The 16147-nt window shown below is 41.3% G+C and overlaps 1 protein-coding gene across 1 annotated transcript in view; it reads right to left on the bottom strand.

Moving 5' to 3' along the window:
- Window positions 1-711: 711 nt before the first annotated feature.
- Window positions 712-16147, bottom strand: part of LACC1 (laccase domain containing 1) — a 98941-nt gene continuing 83505 nt past the window's right edge. Inside the window, exon 14 of the transcript XR_010150450.1 lies at window positions 712-1027. The gene's annotated coding sequence lies outside the window, so the exon portion shown is untranslated. The remainder of the gene's footprint in view (window positions 1028-16147) is intronic.

The following is a 16147-nucleotide window of genomic DNA, read 5'->3' as shown; positions in this document are numbered from 1 at the left end:
TAAAGAAAAGTGGCATATTGGCCAGGCACGGTGGCTCACACCTGTAATCCAAGCACTTCGGGAGGCTGAGGTGGGCAGATCACCTGAAGTCGGGAGTTTGAGACCAGCCTGACCAACATGGAAAAACACTGTCTCTACTAAAAATACAAAATTAGCCTAGTGTGGTGGCACATTCCTGCAATACCAGCTACTTGGGAGGCTAAGGCAGGAGAATTGCTTGAACCTGGGAGGTGAAGGTTGCAGTGAGCCGAGATCGTGCCATTACACTCCAGCCTGGGCAACAAGAGTGAAACTCCATCTCAAAAAAAAAAAAGAAAGAAAAATGGCATATTATGATGATCTCGCTTAATGAATTATCACAAAAAGAACTCAACCATCTAAGCACAACCTTGATGAAGAAATCAAGTATTACTAGCATCTCAAGCCTCTCTCATGGCCCATCGAGTCCCCACCCTGCTCAGCCTTTTCCAAACATAAACACTCATCATTACTTCTAAAATCACAAATTAGTTTGCTTTTGAACTTTATAAAAATGAAATTATACCATATGTTTTTTAACGTCTGTAAGACATATATTGGTCTATAATTTGGCGCTAATCAAAATTCAGATTTATCAACATAGGTGACCAAGGTTTTGGGCCTTCGTGCTTAAGCCTTTATGTCATTCAGAATTACTCCATATGTGGGGAGGGAAGTGACTCGATGTATTTTGAGCTGAAAGATATTTAATGTACATAATTAGAGTTTCACATAACCATTGAAAGAGCTGGGGAGGCAAAGGTCAAGAAGGCCACTTTAGGAGACCTGGTGGTATAGTGATCACAGAGAAGCCACCACTGATGACATCGGCTGCCTGTCCACGGGAACCCGGAGCCAAAGGAAGCCCTCAGTGAAGATCTCAGCTCCCCAGCCAAACTGTTGCAAGAAAAAAACACCTTCCCCTTCTCTTCCACCTTTGAAATCTCATGTGAATTCTTCCTACTGGCAGCTTTAACCCAGAATCCGATTCAGGAAAACGTTGTGTGACCTAGGGAAAAAGAACACTGAGAAGGGCAATGAAGACACAGAGCTAAAAGCAGATAATGTGGCCAACACTTAGTTATAAACTAGCTGGTGGAAGCAAATTGACCTCTCTGCATTTCTAATCTTCTAGTCTCTCCTAAGTCTTCAGATCCATTTCCAATACAAATCCTATAGTGCCCTCCTTAGGGATACTTAAAAGCCTGCTTCTATGTTACTTCTTTCAAAACCAGTGAGTGACTTAGAAGGTCTTCTCTTTTATTGCAGATGCGTAGAGCAGCTTCTGAAGATCAGCAGGCCTGTGCAGCATCATCTGAGGGTCCCCAGAATTAAAGCAACATGAAACCCTTCATACTGAGCGTGGCCACGTCCCACTGACCATGACTCATAAATGGTGATGCCACCTGACAGCGTTGAAGATAATTACTATTCATCATCTTCTGCTAATAGAAACTATTTTCTCCCCTAATCTAGGTTTCCAATTTTAGAAGCTGCCCTGTCCTCATAGAAGAATTACCAGGAAGGTAGGAGGTTTGTTTGTTTGCTTTTCTGTGCATCTAAGTACCCTGACAATCTAATCTCTGGAGAGTCTCAGTAACCAGGCAACACAAGTCATGCTCCAATTGTGCGGTCCTCAATCCACTTTTCCTGTGCTATTCCAGTTCAAAGTAAGAATACCAAAGCCAGAACTGCAGAAGATAAATGTGGATCTTTATTACTACAAGCAGATAACGGGGCCTGCCCCCTCTTCTTATTGCTGAGTAGAAATTCTGAGGCAAGTGCTTTTAAAAAGACTAGAACAGCACATTTTACCTAAGAATAAGATTAAAGCTAGAAACCTGTTTTTCTTACAAAAAAAGAAAATGGAAGGAGATAGCTTTTGTCTGGTGACAGTTTATTTTAACCCAGATGCTTCCTCCACTTGTAATTTGGCCTCATTTGTGTTTTCAGAAACATCACCAATTCAGACGGGTTTCTTGGGTAAGGACTTAATGGACAAGGTTAAACACAGCTGTTCTGGTGCCTGAAATCCTTAAGAGTCTAGCAGGACCGGAGCAAGTAAAATAAACTCAGAAAGAGCTGTCTGGATCAGTGTTTCTAGAGACAAAATGAGTATAAATGAGCATGGAGTCAACAGGCCTCCTGGGTCAAGGTCAGAGGCAACCTGGGGACACGGATTATCAGCGGAAGAACACTGCCTATAGTACATTTGCTATGAGACAGCACAGAATTGGACATTCTGGCCTTTAATCATCAGGCTATCACAAGGAAAAGTGGTCCAGATTTAGTACTGTGTCAGCACTTTTTATAATAAATGCTTCATTTACTAGGAATTTAGCTATCGAGTTGCAGATGATAAAAATGACACTCAAATGCAAGGTCAAACAGCAAACATTTATAATTCCTGTCTATTCGCTAAAATACACAGTCCTAATTATCCAGGTGAAAGGGGTAATTGTTTTCCCAAACAGTGCCTCAATCTCCAGTGATTTACAAAGCACTTTTACACACATCATCTCGTCACAGTGGTGTGTATGCCCTTGTTACACAGATGGATTGAACTGGAAATTGTTTCATTTGCCAGTTTTAAGTATCTTCCTTTTCCCTGTGGGTGGTTTCTGTAAGGCCTGATGGACATATTATCATCTGGATCTTCCAGGCAATGACACCTGTAAAGAGGCCGATGAACTAGAACTATCAGTTCTAACACCTTAGGCAAGAATCCCTCAATCTCTCTGGGTTTCAGCTTCTTCATGTGTATACTGTAGATATGTTGTCAAAATTGTGCTAATCTTCACCAACTAATAAGAAATGATAAGAATGAGATTTTGTGGATATGGGACTTTAATATACAGTGAGAGGAATATAAATCAGCATGACTTTTTGCTGGTGTTATGTAATAAAATGTAAAACGTACATACCATTTCATGCAGAAAATTTATATCCAAGAATCTATCCCAATGAGGTAGTTACATAAATATGCAAGTATACACAAGATGTTCATCACAATTAGAAACAACCAAAATGTCCACCAACATAAGACTAGTTCAAAAAGATATGAGGTATTCATACAAGAGACTTTATGCATCCACTGAAAAGAATCATGTAATTCATATTGGTTGACTCAAATAGAAGCTCCATCACATATTTTCAAGACAAAAGGAATTACAAAGCAGTATGGTTGATATAATCCCATTTATGTGCAAATCAAATAAATTCCAGATTTCACTGTGGTTCAATTCAGCCCAGTGTCACATTCACAGAAACAACCCAGCAACAAAAAGGCATTACAGAGTAATTTCAGCCTTGGCTCTCCATTTTCAGAAAACATTAAAGAACCTACAATTCCTAACCCACAGCACCACATCTTAAAATAGCCTCTGTATCCCACCTTTTTCATCTTGTTCTCTAATTCTCACACTGTAATAGCTCCTGAAGGCTTTCTCCTCCCCAATACGCTTTTCTACTCTCAACCAAAGACATCACAATGATACCCAAACAGATCAGCCACTTCTCTTTTGTCCCTCTTCCTTCTTCCTTTGTTTTTTTTCTTCACTGATTACCATACTCCGAAAAATAAGGTGGAGAAAGAAGAAAATGCTAAGTGGACAAAATTTCCTTTCCAGAGAGTAGGAGAAAAAGAGATTGACTATGCATATACTACAATGTCTTAACCTTGTAGCAAGCGCAAAATTATTTAAGTGATATCTACTGCATATATGCCTAGAAGTGTCTGCAAGGATGTTGACAAAATTCTTAAGAATAATTATCTCAGTTGGGATTTCCCTGTGAACTTTGCTTTTAATTTTATATCTCTCCTTATACCTCTTTGAGTAACTCATGATGAACATGTTTTGTTTCTAATCAAAACCACGAAATAAACTCATGTCAACATGTAAAAAAAGAGGTTGTAATGATGCTCACAAGAAACAATAGACATGAAAAAATACACAATTTAAGTACAAAGTATAAGCATTTTAAATAAATACGATTGGACTGTCTCTTCCAGTTTCCAACATTAATAAGCTCCATTATTTTGGAATTATTTTAATTACTCCTACATGTTAGAGTTGGTTAATTTCTGAACAACAGTCAGATACTCCCCTGTGTTGCTTAATTTGTTGTTTTATTATCAGTCAGCCCTGTTTAATTTGTGAGTCCACTGGGTTATGACTTGTACAGCATTTAATGATTTGTAAAATAATGTTAAGTATTTTAAACTCATTGCAATCATTTTTATTCATGTGCTCTGGAAGCCATCATTTTGAGGGGGTCTCTTTGGAGAAGAAGGAGTTGGTGTATGTATATTTGTATACATTTCAATTTCTCCACATCCACACATCCAGTACCTCTTTCTAAATATATGGCACTTATTTATTTTTATAATTCACGAGCCAGACAAATTTTCCTCAAAATCAAGGTACTTGCCTGTGCAGTTCCCAATATTCTGACTCATGAATCTCCTCTTAGCTGGGGAAATTCTGAAAAGAAGTTTGCAACACATCGCCGTGGGGCCCAGTCACACAGCTGTTAATAACGACTACCAGGCGGCGAGTGCTCTTTGTTCCTGAGAAGTGAGCTTGTCAGACTCCCCACCCAGAAATCCCAAATGGTACCCTGCTCACGGCTGGAAATTCCATCCTGGGAGTTTCAGAAAGCAGAATTTTTCCCTTAACTACTATATTTACACTTCAACATTTCTTCAACATTGTAACTAAATACCTGAATCAGTTCTAGTCATGGACAACTTATTGCAAGTCTCTTTGTGAGAAGAAAAGAAGAAATAACCGCTGTTCAAAAATCCTAAAAGACCCTGAAAAATTGGAAAAAGTGATTGGAATCAGGTTTTAGCAGGCTGGCTATAGAACAGAACCTTCAGAGTGGGGAAAGTATCCAAAGTAAGTGGAAAATGGCTATTTGGCCCCACAAGATGTAGGTGTCAGGAAGGGACTCTACACTTCAGTGATATTCTATAAATATTAAGTGACATTTTAATACATTTAGCAGGCTATATCTATTGGCTTTCTTTTTATTCTGGAGAAGCTTATCTTTTTGTCCTTCAAAGAGTCACTTGAGTATCCCTTAGTAATGTGAATAAGGGCGAGTAAGCCCCATTGAACTAGAACTATAATCTGATGGGACCCCTTTACCTCCCATTTTTTAGTGTGACCTGGGAAATATTGCTTCACTTTCTAGTGGGAAGTAGATCAACCTGCCCAGAAACCTAGGCCCTTCTACTCCTGAAGGAAGAGCTTGGTGGGGTTATCACCTCCTGAGGGAAGCCTCCTCAGACTTCCCTCACTAGACGATTCTTCTTTTATGTAATTTTACCTTGTAGAACTCCATCATTGCCTTATCACAGTTTTGGCTTTGCATTTACATTGTTATTCTTCATTTAGTATTTCAATCCTATCCTGGGCTTTAAGCAACATTACAGCAGGCCTAAGGTTCTCTTTGTTTACTATTATATTCCTAATGTCTCACAGAATGTCTGACTCACATTAGCACTCAAAAAATCCAGTACCTGTTGAACAAATAAATGCATGAGTTGAGAAGATTTTTTTAGAATAATACCAATCAAGCTCCCAGGGACAGAGAGCATTAATGTTCAAATTACAGGTATCACCAAGGTAGAAAGACCTAAAGCCAGTAGACAGGCCCTAGATTTGAGTTAGAAACAGAAAATGAGGTGGTTGTTTAATTTCTATGATGTGGAAGACACTAGAACTGGTCCTGACCCATTGTTTCTGGGAAGGCCTGTGCTAGCACCTGGCTGGGTATATAATGAAAAAACAAAACAAAACAAAACAAAACCCATGTCTATGGATGATAACAAGGGCCTCACTTTATTATGGTCTAAAGTGATCTTAACTGAGCAATGGACAGGAAGTGACCTTCCCTTTAAGGATTGCTCCGGTCAGGAAAAGACTCTGTCAAAGCAGAAGGTTTCACCCAGCCCCACTTCCATGTTCCTGGACAGCATGCAGTGTTTAGCAACAAAAGCAGGCAGAGTCAAATCAATACACAAATCATGCTTCACCTCCCTGCCTGCCTCTTCTGCTGGAGGGATCTAACAAGTCACCTTACTCCATGTGGGGTGCTTCACATCCAGTGGGTGGTACCCCATGGACTCTCACCTACCTTCCATTCATTTTCACCTGAACCTACCCTACAGGAGATAGCACCTATGAAAGTCACCACATGAAGGAATTGACATCTTTATAACTCAAAGGTCAGTTGGTTTGAAGCCATTGCCACCAAGTATAAGCCAGGCCACCCTCAAATGACAATTTGTAGCCTATATCCTGACACCATTAACTATTCTTGGAACAGAGAACTCCCATCTCTGTATTTCCAGCAAGCCCAACCTCTGCTAGGAGCTTTTTTCCATTCACCACCATTGTCCACCCACATGACTCAAAGCAAGACTGAATTTATCCCTTGCCAACACTTAATTGATGCCAGGATACAAGAGGGCAATGACATTAGAGCTGAAAGAAGGAGAGACTGAGTGTCTGGACTGTCTGTTTTTATAGCCACTTAAGGACTTGTGTACCACAACCTAGGAACTTCCAGTGCAAGTTATTCCCACCCAAAACTAGGTAGAGAAGCAGTCTTGTTATATAAAGATGAAATGATAATATATCATTAAGCTCAGTCTGCCTCTCACCAGTGTAACCTAGTTCTCAATCTTATCTGTTATCATCCAAAAATATAGATTGAATCTCATCACCCTTTGGTTGAAATTCTCCAGGTAATTCTCATTACCTACAGCAGGGGTCCCCAACCCCCAGATGGTTGACTCATACCAGTCCCTGGCCTATTAGGAAACGGGCCTCACAGCAGGAGGTAAATAGCGGGCCGCTGAGCATCACCACCTGTGCTTTCCCTCCTGTCAGAGCAGTGGCAGCATTAGATTCTCATAGGAGCATGAGCCCTATTGTGAACTGTGCATGTGAGGGATCTAGGTTGCATGGTCCTTATGGGAATCTAACTAATGCCTGATGATCTGAGGTGGAACAGTTTCATCCTGAAACATCCCCCCTATTCCATCATGCCCCCACCCCTGCTTCATACATCCTTGAATTTGTATTAACTGCACAAGTTTTTAAAATTTCTTCTTAGATATTTTAAGTATAAAATAATATGTACTCAAAAATTCAAACAGTATAAACAGTACAAAGAAAAAATATTATGTTCCACTATTCTATCTCCACATCAGAGGTAAACTGTTAATGTTTTGGTATGTGGCCCTTCAGATCTTCTTCTGTATATAAACTTGTATGTATTGGAGTTTCATCATAACTTGGCAAACCAACTAATGTAAACATGTAAAAAACACATAGAAACAGATGAAAGGACATATTAATACAAAGAGAAAGCAATATATGTCTTCCTTAGTAAACTATGTGCTTCTTTAATAAAAGAAGCATGCCTTGCTACTTGGTAAATCCCCAGGGCCTATTAAAATTACAGTATAGGAGCTCATTAAATGTTATATAAACAAAAAAAGGAAAGAAAAACATTCCGTTAGTAAAGATCGATCTTTTCTTAGTTTTAATGTGCACCTGAAAAATATGCATTTTATGTGCCCATTGATACAGGGGACATTTGTCAAGCATCAGCTGAATGCTAGACATTATGGCCTCTATGGCCATGAATGGGGGCAGGTAGATATATAATGATGACAAATAGAGGTAAGGGCCACAAGAACATCAAAAAGGAATTCCCACAGGCAATCAGAGGTAGCCAGAGAACATTTCTAGAGGGCAATGTAAGCTTAGTATCAGTGACCTGCCAGTCAACTTTGAGGTGGGGGTACAGACAAGACTTGATTAGTAGTACACAGTGATTTTCATGGCCAATTTCAGGTAATCGATATAGTTAAGAATCTGTTCTCTTAAGCCAATACAAGCCTTCTCCAGCACACCATTGAATGAGGGGATGCCAGCCAGCATTTTGGAAACCCCCTTTCTCCTTCTGTCACCATGACCTTCCAGTGCCATATCATTTCAGCTACTGCATCATTTCCCCTCCCATGCACTCTGTAAGTGAAACAAGGTGTTCCTTGGGATGTCTGGGTGAATGGAGACTGGGAGCAGTAGAGAATTACTTCTAGACCTGATTCAGCTTATGGAAAACAGCCCTCTCCAGGGGCATATGCTTTATGTCTATCTTACTGGCCCTCAAGGTGTCCATTTCCCCCTCTTTTCCCTTTTACATGGCTTGAGCTGATGAGTTCTTCACCAATACTTCCAACCCAGTTTTGTTGAATGAGCCAGAAATCTCTCAGAAAGACAAAGAAAGCCAGTGACGATTGCATATTGTAAGTAGAGTTCGACTCTAACCAAGTTCACATCCCCTGAGACTTCAACCTGTGTATTTAGATATCAGATTTACAGTGGAATACATGGCCTGGAGTCTGACAGATGAATCAGAGTGTATTTTAAGAGGTACTGGACACATCTTAAAATTATATTTTTCTTTGAAGTCAGGAACAAAGTGTACCAGCTATGCCATGAGAAGTTATCATTTCAAGATCCTGTTTTGAGAAATCATATAAGTTTCTAGAAGACAGACTTTACAAGAATTAGTCCATATGAGCCCAAAATGTTTTCAGTAGGATTATTTGGGTTTGAGCTCTGCCATTTATCACAAATCTTGAAAAATACAAACAACCAACAAAAAAAGTCATATCCACCTCTTTGGGGTTCGAAATGTGTTTTTCCAAGTAGGGCATCAACCTATAATATTCTCATTCCTCAGACTCAGACTTGCAAACGAGTGTGATATTCTAATTTTACACTCAAAATAAACCGTGAAAACTAGTAAGTCAAAAGAGATCCCTTGGAGAATTAAATCATGCCTTCAAGGATAAAAACAAAGGGTGGGGAATTGTGGAGACAAAATTTAATCCAACCCAGTTAAAGTCAATGAAACAATATTTTTTGTTGTTTAAATTAAGAATATCAATGCACTATCCCTGAAAATTAGCAGTACATTTATTCTACTTTTTCTCTGGAAGATTTCAGACATAGGGAATTATTAAAGTAATTACTGACATGGAAAAGAAAGCAATGTTTTAAGATGAAGTATAATGCATCAAAAACCAAAGACTGAAGCAGGAAAGAACTCAGAACAAGAAACAGACCCAAGCAACAGATGAAGGCTGGGCTGGATAACCTTTCACACAACATTCCCAGCCAGGGCCAGCTTCATGAACATGCCACCTGTGCAGTCTCACAGGGCTTCATGCTCACAAGGGCCCCGTAACGCTCTGTGGTTGTCGTTTTGAAATTCTCCATTTTATCTTGGAATTTGTGTTTTTAAAATGAAGTCTAATTAGGCAATGGAGCACGTGCTGGTTTCTTGGAGCCTTAGTCCACAGGAGGGCCTATCTCCTGCCACTTCCCTGGGGAGGATTCTCAGCCACCCGCTCTTCCACTCCCTGGTGCCTAAGGCCATGCCCAGCCTCCCCTTCCTGACCCTTCCCAGACATGGCTGCTGCCCTCTGGCCCCTGCTAAAGCCTGGGCACAGGAAGGGTCTGAGTAGAACTAGTGTGTCTGGGCCAGGATGTGGTGGTGGCTAATCCCACCCTAGGCTGGCAGCATCACTGTGCATTAAGAAGATGACTTGCATCTTATATTTCATAGGATGAACTGTATGTGTAGGATATACCAACCTCAGTAATTTCCAGAAAGGGTCCTTGGCAGTCTCTTTCTTTCACTCAATCAATATCTATTATGTGCTGGACACAATGCTAAGCCACTCAGCATACATTTTGAAAGGGAGCTTAGGGTCTGATAGAAGAAAATGGAAAAGGAGAGGGAGAAATAATGTCAACACAGTGTTACAGTTGAGGAATAGGAAAGATACAGTGCTGTCTCAGAGAAGAAAGTGATCCACCCTAGGGACTTAGAGAAAGGTCAGAGAATGAACCTTGGTGGTGAAGGATAAGTGGTAGTTTGCCAGGCATGGGCATGGTGGTGGTGGAGTGGGGACAACTCAGGCAGAGAGGGCAGTAAGCACAAAGACATGTCAGGAAAATCAGAAACACATGTTTGGAGAACTTTCTAGGAACATGCACTATTTTTCATAATGACTGAGAAGAGACAAAAAAAGGAAGGGAAGGGAAGGACGGAGGAAAGAGAGGGAGAGGGAGGGAGAAAGAGACAGGGAGAGGGAGGGAGAAAGAGACAAGGAGAGGGAGAGAAAGAAAGAAAGAGAGGGAGGGAGGGAGAGGTAGGGACGGAGGGAGGAAGGAAGAAAGGAGGAAGAAAAGAGGGAGGGAGGGAGGGGGAGGGAAGGGAGGGGGAGAGGGGAGAGAGGGAGGAAGGAAGGAAGGAGAGAAAGAAAGGAAAGAGAGAGGGGGAGGGAGGGAGAAAGGGATGAAGGAAGGAAGGAAGGAGGGAAGGGAGGAGGAGGGAGGGAGGAAGGAAGGAAGGAAGGGAGGGAGGGAAAGAGAGAGAGGAAGGAAAGGAGGGAGGGAAAGAGAGAGAGGGAGGGAGGAAGGAAGGAAGGGAAGAAGAGAAAGAAAGAGAAGGAAAGAAAGAAAGAGCGAGAGAGAGGGAAGGGAGGGGGAGGGAGGAAGGAAGGAAGGAAGGGAGGGAGGGAGGAAAGGGAAGGGAGAGAAAGAGAGAGAGGGAGGAAGGAAGGAAGAAAGAAGGAAGGAAGAAAAGAGAAAGAGAGAGAAAGAAAGGACGGAAGAGAGAGAGAAAGAGGGAGGGAGTGAGGAAGGAAGGGAGGGAGGGAGGGAAAAAGAGAAAGAGAAATAAGAGGGGAGAGAAGGAGGAAGGAGGGAAAAAAAGGAAGGAAAGGATACAAAAGGAATCAGCGTTGCTACTGGTCTGGAGTTTGAGTGTGGAATTAGGATCCACGAGACAATCAGAAGCTATATTTTAAAATGGAAAGCTAGTGTACAGATTTTGGGAGAAGCTGGATGGAAAACTTCACTTTTACAAAGTGAAGTTACAAATGCTTAAGGCTCTCCAGAATCTCTCTGAGGTCTTCAGGATAAAATCTAAACTCCTTTGGTGAGGTGCGTATCTGTTTTTGGTTTGGTTTGCCTTCAATTTATTTGGGGTTGTTTGTTGTTTTGCTGTTCTAGCTTCTTCTCCTCCTCCCTAACTTTTTGAAAAGTTGCCATTCCCCATTGTGCATAGGTTTGGTGGGGTAAAGTCCAAGAATGAAACTGTTACTGTACTATATTTTCTAGTTCCAATTTCTTGGCATTTTAGAGCTCTCTTGGTTTCTGACCATTGCCAAGCCCTTGTTCTCAAGCCTATGATCAGACACATGAGAAGCATGATGTTCTACTAATAATCTTTTATGGACAGATAAACCCAGTCCATTTCAGTGGCTTCCAGTCATTTTGACCATTTGACCATGTGTATTAATTTTAAATTGCTGCCATAACAAATTATGCCACATGCTTGGCAGCTTTAAAAATACTTATCTTCACAGTTCTGAAGGTTGGACATCCAACACAGGTCTTATCAGGCTAATATCAAGGTGTTGGCAGGACTGTGTTTTTCTGGAGACTGGAGGGGGAGAATCCATTTCTCTGCCTTTTTCAGCTTCTAGAGGCTGCCGTTGTTCCTCAGCTCATGGCCCCCATCCTCTATCTTCAAAGCCAGCATTGGTGGGCTGAGTCCTTCTCATCCTGCTGCCTCTCTAGTTCTCTGTAGTTTTAATAAAGGTTTTGCTCTTTATGCAAATTATAAAGATTCCAGATTATACCCACCTGGAAAATCCAGGATCATTTCCTCCTCTCAAGGTCTTAGACACATCTGCAAAGCCCTTTTAGCAATTTAAGGTAATATATTTGCAGATTTCTAGGTTTAAGTCTAGGACATATTTGGAAGCCAGATTGTCCACTACATGAGGTGATCGAGCTTTGCATCATGATTGTAGGATGGTGACGTAGGACGACTCTGAATCATGCTGTCCACTGATGTGATGCCCTGAGAAAAGCAGAGCATCGTGTCTTCAGCATTGCGGCCGAGGATGCATGGCCTGGGTCTGGGCATGGGGGTCTGGACAGACCCAGGCCTAGAGGGAAATTATACAGAATTAAAGACAAAGTACAGAAGTTAACACATCAAGGCCATGGAAGATGGGGAAAGAATGAGGAGCTCTTTTGGATAGAAAGTAACTGAAGGGATGACAACTAGATGCAGTACCTGATTCTGGAGTGTGGCCTGGGTTCAGAAAGGGAAAAGAGACATTACAGAGACTGCTGAGGAAACTTATATGGGGTCTGTAGATTGGAGAGTAGTGTAAGATCAATGTTAATTTCTCAGTTGGGAAGGTTGACTGGTAGAAATGTAGGAAGTGTCCTTGTGTGGGGGTGGGGGGGAAGTACACAAAGGAGGATGTAAAGATGATGGGGCACTATGTTTGTACCTTTTTTGTCAAAAATGATTCAGAAAAATACTAATGGTGATGGAGATTGTACACACACACACACACACACAGAGACAGAGAGAGAGAGAGAGAAATGGAGAGGATGAAGAAGTAAATGTGGTAAAATGTTAATATAGGGAAATCTGCGTGAAAGGGATATGGTGTTCTTTAAATTTGAAATTATTTCAAACTGAATTATAAAAAATGATGTATAAGGTTTATGTTTATTGAAATAGAAATATGTCCGTGATTTAATTATGTAGAGTATTCCATATATTTATATGTTAAAAGAACTAATGGCCAGAGAATTATAGGTAATTATTAACATTTTCCTTTTACTTCTTCAATTACTAGAGATTTTTATGAGCTTTTAAAAATTTTCCTAATCAAAGGAAAATAAAATATATTTCCATTTTGCAGTCAATCTTTTAAAAACTTCACAATTACAACTTCTTATTTGCAAAGCTTTTCAAGTCTCTTTGTTTTCACAAATGGCAGGAGTGAAATTACAGTATGCCTACAAATAAACGCATGCATATAAGCAACTCATACTTAGGAAAGACACAGACACATAGACGTAAAATCATCACTTTTTCTAAAGTATACATTTCGATAAGTTCTAAGTAGTGACCTAAAGTTGTCATTAAATGCCCTCAATTACCTAATTATAAGTACTCAATTACATTAATAGTCCTAAGTCTTGTAAGCCAGCAGCTCAGAAAATTAAAATTAAATCGAGTGACATTTACATAATACTTTACAGTTAATAAGATTATTTCATTAAATCTTCATAATCTTGTATTATTATTACACAAAAATCCATTTGTGCCCCAGCCCAGACCTCTCTGCATCATGAGACAGGAGCCAGCAAAGGCCTTTTCTCTTTGATGTGGGTCACGAGAGTATAGGAGCAATCAAACAAAACAAAAGTGGGAACAGCGGGAATGTAATGAGACACTGTTTCTCTGAGACAGGGTCCTGCTCTGCCGCCTAGGCTAGAGTGCGGTGGTGCAATCACAGCTCACTACAGCCTTGAACTCCTGGGCTCAAACAATCCTCCTGCCTTAGCCTCCCAAGTAGCTGAGACCAAGGGGCGTACTGCCACACCCAGTTAATTTTTTAAAGCTTTTGTAGAGATGGGGTCTCACTATGTTGCCCAGGCTGGTCTCAAGCGATCCTCCTGCCTCAGCGTCCCAAAGTGTTGAGATTATAGGCAGGAGCCTCTGCACTCAGCCAACTAGCTACTTTTTAAAGCTGGCTCTTGTAACTTCTCACCCTGAGCCACTGATGCAGGCGGTCAGCTTGCAGTCATGATTAAGGCCTGGTCTGCTTTCCAAATCTACATCAGTGAGAGAGAGGGGGCTCTGCTCAGAGAGCTGCAGGCATCAGTGTTCACCACCAAGCTCTTTATTCATTAATCCCAAGAAAGAGGCCTGAAACCTATGGATATGGGGAAGTAAGATGTTACATAAAGAGAAGGGAACATACATCTAAGCAAATGAATGATTAAAGCTATTTTTCCCAAATCAAAAATCATTCATAGATCAATACCTTCATTTATTGGGTAAAGGTCAACCTCATTAACAATGAAGCCCATGCCTCTGGAATTCTAGCTGTGGAAACTGGAGCTGTGCAGCTAGTGCCTAATTTTGCAGGTATGTCATCTGGTGAGTTACAGATCAGCACAGTCTGCAAAAGGAATTTTGTCTTTTGCATACCTCGCTTCTCTCTCACTTTTGAGTGGCTTTTAGCAGAGTACTCCCCACAGCTTCTCTGTTCACAATGTAATTTTTCAATTGTGACAGATTTGCACCATTCTGTTGGAATATAGTCTTCTTACTTCTTTGTTGGGAATCTGTGGTGTCACCAAAGGGGAAGGGAAGGGAGATTCCACAACATTTGAAGATAGTGGTGAGGAAAGAAAAAGTTGTTTCTGGATTATACACTAGAGTCCAGCCCATTCACTAAACCAATTCCCCCAGTTGTAACTCGGACGGAGATAGAGCTGGACGGGTGTGAAACTGCTCTTTGTCAGAAAGGCAGAAAGACAGACATGGAGGAAGGGAGGTGAATATTCAGGAAAGAGCAGGCAGGAGGCAAAAAGACCAAGCACCAGAGAGAAAAAAAGAGACGCAACCAAGATTCCCGAGAGAGACATAAGGGAAGAAACACATTTATTCATAAGATTTAATAAGAAACTGTCTTCTAGGTACGCATGTGAAATCACCTTTTTTTAATCCCTCCTCTATTCCCCTATCAAAAATCCTCAACCAACACCAAATTGTTTACTAATGGCCTTATGCAAATGGTTGTTTTTGAGAAGAAGATAGCAAACATAATAAACCAGGCTATGTAATTTTTCATGGAAATTCAGTTCCTTCCCATGCCAACAACAATAACAAAAAAGATTGGACAATTGTCTCATTCAAATATTGGTTTGAGAGAGTACTAAATTGTTGGCCTCCCTGAAAGTGTCCATCTGGGCCTGAGAATAGAGCGTTCCTAGGTTATCTGACATTGTTTATGTTGTTACATGGCCTCAGAGAATCATTGCAAAGGTTTTCCTGGCCCAATGCCGCACAGCCCAGAAAGGCCACAGTCAGCCTGCATGCTTCTGTTTCACATGCAGACTGCAACGGACCACAGGGAGGAGCTGTAAGAGATGCACACCGCTGTGTGCCACAGGCAGGAAGAGGACGCCTCCACTACCACTGCCACTCCTGCCTCTCAGGCTTTTGTCATTTCTCCACATATACCCACATGGTCACTCTTCCCACCATGGGAACCCATCATCATGTTGGGAAATGTTCCTACTACGGCCATTAGGAGGTTCTTCCTTCCCCATCTGTCTCCCTCTCACAGTTTCTTTCCTTCTTCCAGTGTAACTATAAATATTTCCAGACTCCAGAAGTCTGAAGAACCACTCGCCCTGCTTCTCAGGCTGGCATGATACTGTTGATGAATTTCTACTTTCCAGTTCCATTCTATGCCTTGCCTGGTATTCTGCCACTTCCCCTTTGTGATGGTTGTTACTTTTATGTGTAAATATGGCTGGGCCACGATGCCCAGATACTCAAACGTTCTTCTGAATATTCCTGAGAAGGTGTTTGGGATGAGATGAACATTTAAGTCAGTAGACTTTGAGTAAAGCAGAGTGCCCTGCATAATGTGAGTGGGCCTCATAGTTGAAGCCCTTAATAGATCAAAGGTGGACATCCTTCAGGGAGATAGGATTCTGCCAGCAGACGGCCTTCAGACTGTAACTGCAGCTCTTACCTGAGTTTCCAGTCAGCTGGCCTATCCTGAATATTTTGGATTTACCAGGCCTGCGCAATCACATGACCTAACTCCCTAAAATAAATCTCTGTCTCTGTCTCTGTCTCTGAATATACACACATCTTGTTGGCTGTTTCTCTGGAGAATTTTGACTCATGCACCCTTTGTGCAGAGTAAACCAGGAGTGTCCTCATTAACATGTGGCACTTGTACCCCCATTGCCCCCAAGACTCTTCAACAGGCTTACCTCAAACTTCACAGCAGATTAGGCATTGGGCAGAGGGTGGGGAAGGGGCTAAGAGGACCTTTGCTACATGAATGTAAACAAGTATTTTATTCACTGTGGGAAGATGCGGTCTGCAGGCATTAGCATCCCATTTAATGAGATAAAGCAAAGGAACCAATCCCTTCTGAAATAGTTGCTTACCCAAATAAGAGTTAACA

The sequence above is a fragment of the Pan troglodytes genome, chromosome 14 (genome assembly GCF_028858775.2).
Source record: "Pan troglodytes isolate AG18354 chromosome 14, NHGRI_mPanTro3-v2.0_pri, whole genome shotgun sequence".
NCBI classification, from domain to species: domain Eukaryota; kingdom Metazoa; phylum Chordata; class Mammalia; order Primates; family Hominidae; genus Pan; species Pan troglodytes.
The sequence above is the reverse complement of the archived record's forward strand: the minus strand, read 5'-3'. Positions and strand labels throughout refer to the sequence as shown.